An 8,601-nucleotide genomic window follows, 5' to 3' on the forward strand; every position below is an offset into this window, starting at 1 on the left:
AAAACTTGTGGGGGGGGTGAGAGGCAAATTCTCATCTCCACAGGAAATCTATGGAAGCTGCACCTGGAGGAGAAACCATTGCCTGATGATCACCTGTTACATGAAGATAAGTTCAGAGGCCCAAACTGGATAAAAGGATGACTCACAGATGCATGGGCATTCTTGTTTTGAGTTAACAACTGTTAGCTTGTGACCAATGAAAAAAGCTCCCGGTGGGGTGTGACAACAACAGAATAGCTAACTTGGGTATGACCCATTACAATGTAACAAAAGGCACTGAAATTTAATCAAGGCTATCTACTTGTAATCAAGAAAATCTTGGAGTCATTGTGGATAGTTCTCTGAAAACATCCACTCAATGTGCAGCGTCAGTCAAAAAAGCTAACAGAATGTTGGGAATCATTAAGGGATAGATAATAAGACAGAAAATATCATATTGCCTCTATGTAAATCCATGGTATGCCGACATCTTGAATACTGTGTGCAGATGTGGTGACCACATCTCAAAAAACATATACTGGAATTGGATAAGGTATAGAAAAGGACAACAAAAATGATTAGGGGTATGGAACAGCTTCCGTATGAGGAGAGATTAAAAAGACTGGGACTTTTAAGCTTGAAAAAGAGACGACTAAGGGGGGATATGATAAAGATCTATAACATCATAGAATCATAGAATATCAGGGTTGGAAGGGACCTCTGGAGGTCATCTAGTCCAACCCCCTGCTCAAAGCAGGACCAATCCCCAACTAAATCATCCCAGCCAAGGCTTTGTCAAGCCTGACCTTAAAAATATCATAACTGGTGTGGAGAAAATGGAGTAAGTAACACTCTCATATTCTTCTCATAACACAAGAATTAGGGGTCACCAAATGAAATGAATAGGCAGCAGATTTAAAACAAAAGGAAGTATTTCTTTACACAATGCACAGTCAACCTGTGGAACTCTTTGCCAGAGAACGTTGTGAAGGCCAAGACTATAACTGGGTTAAAAAAAGAAAAGATGGTTACTCACCTTTGTAACTGTTGTTCTTCAAGATGTGTTGCTCATATTCATTCCAATTAGGTGTGCGCCCGCCATGTGCATGGCCGTTGGAGAATTTCTACCCTAGCAACACCCAGTGGGTTGGCTGTGGAGCCCCCAGAGTGGCACCGTCATGGTGCTAGATATATACCCCAGCCGACCCAGCACCCCCTCAGTTCCTTCTTGCTGGCTACTCTGACAGAGGGGAAGGATGGCAGGTTTGTAATGGATATAAGCAACACATCTCGAAGAACAACAGTTACAAAGGTGAGTTACCGTCTTTTCTTCTTCGAGTACTTGCTCATATCGATTCCAATTAGGTGACTCCCAAGCCTTACCTAGGCGGTGGGGTCAGAGTGAAGTACCGTAGATTGTAGGACTGCTCTACCAAACGCCACATCATCTCTGGCTTGCCGGATGATGGCACAGTGAGAGGCAAAAGTATGTACTGAAGACCAAGTAGAAGCTCTACAGATCTCCTGGATTGGAACCTGGGCCAGGAAAGCCGCCAAGGAGGCCTGAGCCCTTGTAGAGCGAGTGGTGAGGGTCAGGGTCAGAGGGACCGTCGAATCGTCGAAGTCAACAAATGGCTACGCAGGTGGTGTCGGAGACAAGGCTTTGGATTCTTTGACCATGGGATGGTGTTCCATGAAGGAGGAGTGCTGGGCAGAGACGGGCTCCATCTTACGAAGAGAGGGAAGAGCATCTTTGCCAGCAGGCTGGCTAACCTAGTGAGGAGGGCTTTAAACTAGGTTCACCGGGGGAAGGAGACCAAAGCCCTGAGGTAAGTGGGAAAGCGGGATACCGGGAGGAAGCACAGGCAGGAATGTCTGTGAGGGGAGGGCTCCTGCCTCATACTGGGAATGAGGGGCGATCAACAGGTTATCTCAAGTGCTTATATACGAATGCACAAAGCCTTGGAAACAAGCAGGGAGAACTGGAGGTCCTGGTGATATCAAGGAAATATCACGTGATTGGAATAACAGAGACTTGGTGGGATAACTCACATGACTGGAGTACTGTCATGGATGGTTATAAACTGTTCAGGAAGGACAGGCAGGGCAGAAAAGGTGGGGGAGTAGCACTCTATGTAAGGGAGCAGTATGACTGCTCAGAGCTCCGGTATGAAACTGTAGAAAAACCTGAGTGTCTCTGGATTAAGTTTAGAAGTGTGTGCAACAAGAGTGATGTAGTGGTGGGAGTCTGCTATAGACCACCGGACCAGGGGGATGAGGTAGATGAGGCTTTCTTCCGGCAGCTCACGGAAGCTACTAGATCGCATGCCCTGATTCTCATGGGTGACTTTAATTTTCCTGATATCTGCTGGGAGAGCAATACAGAAGTGCATAGACAATCCAGGAAGTTTTTGGAAAGCGTAGGGGACAATTTCCTGGCGCAAGTGCTAGAGGAGCCAACTAGGGGGGGCGCTTTTCTTGACCTGCTGCTCACAAACCGGGTAGAATTAGTGGGGGAAGAAAAAGTGGATGGGAATCTGGGAGGCAGTGACCATGAGTTGGTTGAGTTCAGGATCCTGACGCAGGGAAGAAAGGTAAGCAGCAGGATACGGACCCTGGACTTCAGGAAAGCAGACTTCGACTCCCTCAGGGAACGGATGGCCAGGATTCCCTGGGGGACTAACATGAAGGGGAAAGGAGTCCAGGAGAGCTGGCTGTATTTCAAGGAATCCCTGTTGAGGTTACAGGGACAAACCATCCCAATGAGTCGAAAGAATAGTAAATATGGCAGGCGACCAGCTTGGCTTAATGGTGAAATCCTAGCGGATCTTAAACATAAAAAAGAAGCTTACAAGAAGTGGAAGGTTGGACATATGACCAGGGAAGAGTATAAAAATATTGCTCGGGCATGTAGGAATGATATCAGGAGGGCCAAATCGCACCTGGAACTGCAGCTAGCAAGAGATGTCAAGAGTAACAAGAAGGGTTTCTTCAGGTATGTTGGCAACAAGAAGAAAGCCAAGGAAAGTGTGGGCCCCTTACTGAATGAGGGAGGCAACCTAGTGACAGAGGATGTGGAAAAAGCTAATGTACTCAATGCTTTTTTTGCCTCTGTCTTCACTAACAAGGTCAGCTCCCAGACTGCTGCGCTGGGCATCACAAAATGGGGAAGAGATGGCCAGCCCTCTCTGGAGATAGAGGTGGTTAGGGACTATTTAGAAAAGCTAGACGTGTACAAGTCCATGGGGCCGGACGAGTTGCATCCGAGAGTGCTGAAGGAATTGGCGGCTGTGATTGCAGAGCCATTGGCCATTATCTTTGAAAACTCGTGGCGAACGGGGGAAGTCCTGGATGACTGGAAAAAGGCTAATGTAGTGCCAATCTTTAAAAAAGGGAAGAAGGAGGATCCTGGGAACTACAGGCCAGTCAGCCTCACCTCAGTCCCTGGAAAAATCATGGAGCAGGTCCTCAAAGAATCAATCCTGAAGCAATTGCATGAGAGGAAAGTGATCAGGAACAGCCAGCATGGATTCACCAAGGGAAGGTCATGCCTGACTAATCTAATTGCCTTTTATGATGAGATTACTGGTTCTGTGGATGAAGGGAAAGCAGTGGATGTATTGTTTCTTGACTTTAGCAAAGTTTTTGACACGGTCTCCCACAGTATTCTTGTCAGCAAGTTAAGGAAGTATGGGCTGGAAAAATGCACTATAAGGTGGGTAGAAAGCTGGCTAGATTGTCGGGCTCAATGGGTAGTGATCAATGGCTCCATGTCTAGTTGGCAGCCGGTGTCAAGTGGAGTGCCCCAGGGGTCGGTCCTGGGGCCAGTTTTGTTCAATATCTTCATAAATGATCTGGAGGATGGTGTGGATTGCACTCTCAGCAAATTTGCGGATGATACTAAACTGGGAGGAGTGGTAGATATGCTGGAGGGGAGGGATAGGATACAGAAGGACCTAGACAAATTGGAGGACTGGGCCAAAAGAAATCTGATGAGGTTCAATAAGGATAAGTGCAGGGTCCTGCACTTAGGACGGAAGAATCCAATGCACTGCTACAGACTAGGGGCCGAATGGCTAGGCAGCAGTTCTGTGGAAAAGGACCTAGGGGTGACAGTGGACGAGAAGCTGAATATGAGTCAGCAGTGTGCCCTTGTTGCCAAGAAGGCCAATGGCATTTTGGGATGTATAAGTAGGGGCATAGCGAGCAGATCGAGGGACGTGATCGTTCCCCTCTATTCGACATTGGTGAGGCCTCATCTGGAGTACTGTGTCCAGTTTTGGGCCCCACACTTCAAGAAGGATGTGGATAAATTGGAGAGAGTCCAGCGAAGGGCAACAAAAATGATTAGTAGTCTGGAACACATGAGTTATGAGGAGAGGCTGAGGGAGCTGGGATTGTTTAGTCTGCAGAAGACAAGAATGAGGGGGGATTTGATAGCTGCTTTCAACTACCTGAAAGGGGGTTCCAAAGAGGATGGCTCTAGACTGTTCTCAATGGTAGCAGATGACAGAACGAGGAGTAATGGTCTCAAGTTGCAGTGGGGGAGGTTTAAATTGGATATTAGGAAAAACTTTTTCACTATGAGGGTGGTGAAACACTGGAATGCGTTACCTAGGGAGGTGGTAGAATCTCCTTCCTTAGAGGTTTTTAAGGTCAGGCTTGACAAAGCCCTGGCTGGGATGATTTAACTGGGAATTGGTCCTGCTTCAAGCAGGGGGTTGGACTAGATGACCTTCTGGGGTCCCTTCCAACCCTGATATTCTATGATTCCATGATTCTATGAACACTGGCCAGATCATAGCAAGCACAGATACAGGAAGTGATCCACGAGATCCGCTGGGAGGAGACTGCGAGGCCCTTCATCCAGTCCACCACCGCGACGAAGAGCTGGGTCATTTTCCTGAACGGCTTCATACGCTCGATGTAGAAGGCAAGGGCCCTACGAACATCGAGGGAGTGTAGCCGTTGTTCCTGATGAGTAGCATGCGGTTTTGGATAAAAAAAAAGGAGGAAAATGTCCTAGTTGATATGAAAGGTCGATACCACCTTGAGAAGAAAGGCCGGGTGAGGTCGTAGCTGCACCTTGTCCTTATGGAAGATCGTGTATGGTGGTTCCAAGGTAAGAGCTTTGAGCTTGGATACACGCCTCGCCGATGTAATAGTGACGAGGAAAGCCATTTTCCAAGAGAGGTATAGGAAGAAACAGGTGGCCAATGGCTCAAACAGGGCCCCCATAAGCCCGGAGAGGACGAGGTTAAGGTCCCATGTGGGGACTGGCTGCCGTACCTGTGGGTAGAGACGGTCCAGGCCCTTAAGGAACCTAAGGACCATGGGGTTGGCAAAGACAGATCAGCCATTCGCTCCCGGGTGAAAAGCCGAAATGGCTGCCATGTGGACCCTGATGGATGACATCACCAGGCCCTGCTGTTTCAGGCTCAGGAGATAGTCCAAAATGAGAGGCATGGATGCTTGGAGGGGGGGTGGGGGTGCCACGGTGAGAGCACCAGCATGAGAATCACTTCCATTTAGCCATATATGTGGCCCAAGTGGAAGGTTTCCTGCTACCCAACAAAACCTGCTGCACCAAATGAGAACAGAGGAGCTCTGAGTGGCTCAGCCATGCAGCATCCATGCCGTGAGGTTGAGGGATCGTAGGTCTGGGTGACAGAGGCAGCCGTGATCCTGAGTGATCAAGTCCAGAAAAAGAGGCAGCGGAACCGGGGCGTCCACCGAGATCTCCAATAGTGTGGTATACCAATGTTGCCTGGGCCATGCTGGGGCAACCAGAATCAGCCGGGTTCTGTCCCTGCGCACCTTGAGCAGGACCTTGTGTACAAGGGGAAATGGCGGGAAGGAGAAAAACAATCGGCTTGTCCATGGGAGTAGGAAGGCATCTGTGAGAGAGCCCGGGGAGCGGCCTTGGAGGGAGCAAAACGCTAGGCACTTCTGATTGCTGCGTGAGGCAAACAGGTTGAGCTGGGGAAACCCCCACTTTAGGAAGATGGAGTGGATGACATTGGGATGGAGTGACCACTCGTGGGATTGGAAGGACCTGCTGAGGTGGTCCACCAATGTGTTCTGGACCCCTGAGAGAAAAGATGCTACCAGGTGAGTGGAGTGTGCTATGCAGAACTCCCACAGCCGAATGGCCTCCTGACAGAGGGGGGAGGAATGGGCCCCCCCTTGCTTGTTGATGTAGAACATGGCTGCGGTGTTGTCTGTGAGGACCGCCACACAACTTCTATGCAACCGCTCCCGAAAGGCTTGACACGCAAGACGCACTGCCATCAGCTCCCGTATGTTGATATGGAGAGAGAGCGCTTGGATGGGGCCCACAGACCCTGCGTCTGGATGTCCCCGAGATGTGCGCCCCATCCCAGAGCTGATGCGTCCATGACGAGGGACAAGGAGGGCTGAGGGATGTGGAAGGGGACTCCCTTGCATACTGCACTGGGGTCTAGCCACCAGTGGAGAGAGGCCAGGACCTTTCCCGGGACTGTGACCACCAGGTTCAGGCTGTCGCGACCTGGGCAATAGACTGATGCCAGCCAGGCTTGAAGCGGGCAGGGCCGTAATCTGGCATGCCTGGTCACGTATGTGCAGGAAGCCATGTGCCCTAGAAGACTAAAACATGTTCTTGCCGTTGAGGTTGGGAAGCTTTGAAGGCTCCGGATGAGGCCCGACAAAGCTTAGAAATGAGCGTCCGGCAGGACTCGGGCCTGCATGGAATCTAAGACCGCCCCAATGAATTCTATTCTCTGGGTTGGCTCTAGAGCTGACTTTGCCACATTGAGGAGGAGGCCTAATTGACAAAACGTGTCCTTGACCAGTTGAAGGTGGGATTGCATCTGTTCTTTGGTGCAACCACGGATGAGCCAGTCGTTGAGATATGGGTATACTTGTATCCATCTCCGACGAAGGAAGGTTGTCATGACTGCCATACATTTGGGGCAAGTCTTCACTACCCGCCGGAAAGGTTAACAGAATCTTGGGAATCATAAGGAAAGGAACGAGGAGTACTTGTGGCACCTTAGAGACTAACAAATGTATTTGAGCATAAGTTTTGTGGGCTAAAACCCACTTCATTGGATGCATGCAGTGGAAAATACAGAAGGAAGACATATATATATATATATATACACACACAAAGAACATGAAAAAATGTTTTTCCCCCTACTGATAATAGCTCACCTTAACTGATCACTCTCGTTATAGTGGGTATGGCAACACCCATTTTTTCATGTTCTCTATGTATATATATATCTTCCTACTGTATTTTCCACTGCATGCATCCGATGAAGTGCGTTTTAGCCCACGAAAGCTTATGCTCAAATACATTTATTATTCTCTAAGGTGCCACAAGTACTCCTCGTTCTTTTTGCTGATACAGACTAACACGGCTACCACTCTGAAACCTGTCACCATATAAGGAAAGGAATAGATAATAAGACACAAAATATCATATTGCCTCTTTATAAATCCATGGTTAGGGTTAGGGTGCACCTCTGGTCACCTTGGCTAATAGCTACTGATAGACCTATTCTCTATGAATTTATTGAATTATTTTTTTAACTCAGTTCTTATTATGGCCTTCACAACATCCCCTGCCAATGAGTTCCACAGGTTGACTGTGCAATGTGGGAAGAATTTTGTTCCTTTTGTTTGTTTTAAACTTGCTGCCTTTAAATTTCATTAGGTGATCCCTGGTTCTTGTGTTATATGAAGGGGTAAATAACGCTTCCTTACGCACTTCCTTATGCACTTTTTCCACACCATTCATGATTTTATGGGTTACTCTATTATATCCCCCCTTAGTAATCTCTTTTCCAAAATGAACAGTCCCAGTCTTCTTAATTTCTCCTCATATGGAAGCATACCCCTAATCATTTTTGTTGCCCTTCTCTGCACCTTTCCCAATTCTAATATTTCTTTTTTCAGAATGAATGACCAGAACTGCATACAGTATTTAACGTGTGGACATATGTTGGCTTTATAGAGTGGCATTATGATATTTTAAGTTTAGGTTGGACATTAGAAAAAACTTCCTAACTGTCAGAGTAGCTAAGCACTGCAATAAATTGTCTAGGGAGGTTATGGAATTTCCGTCATTGGAGATTTTTAAGAGCAGGTTAGACAAACACCTGTCAGGGATGGTCTAGATAATACTCAGTCCTCATATGGGTGCAGAGGTCTGGACTAGAAGACCTCTCGAGGTCCCTTCCAGTTTTACTGTCTATGATTTTCTGTCTTATTAGTTATTCCATTTCTAACACTGTGAGCTTTTTTGACTGCCACTGCACATTGAGCAGTTGTTTTCAGTGAACTGTCCACAATGACTACAAGATCTCTTTCTTGACTGGTAATAGCTAATTTAGACCCCATCATTTTGTATGTATAGTTGGGATTATGTTTTCCCATGTACATTACGTTGCATTTATCAACATTGAATTTCATTTGCCATTTTGTTGCCTAGTCACCCAATTTTGTGAGATCCTTTTGTAGGAGCAGATTTTTGCTAGACCAGAGCCCAGTAACATCCCTGAACCACTGCCCGCAGCTGGAATACCAATTGTTATGCTTATTGCTGAAAGCAGCTAAAAGGAGCCCTTTCTGAAACCT

At 47.4% G+C, this 8,601-nt stretch overlaps 1 protein-coding gene across 9 annotated transcripts in view; it reads right to left on the bottom strand.

Moving 5' to 3' along the window:
• The window catches only part of LOC125632950 (uncharacterized), a 40,145-nt gene that overhangs the window by 4,845 nt on the left and 26,699 nt on the right, over positions 1-8,601 (bottom strand). The window lies entirely within an intron of this gene.

This window comes from Caretta caretta, chromosome 2, assembly GCF_965140235.1.
Source record: "Caretta caretta isolate rCarCar2 chromosome 2, rCarCar1.hap1, whole genome shotgun sequence".
NCBI classification, from domain to species: domain Eukaryota; kingdom Metazoa; phylum Chordata; order Testudines; family Cheloniidae; genus Caretta; species Caretta caretta.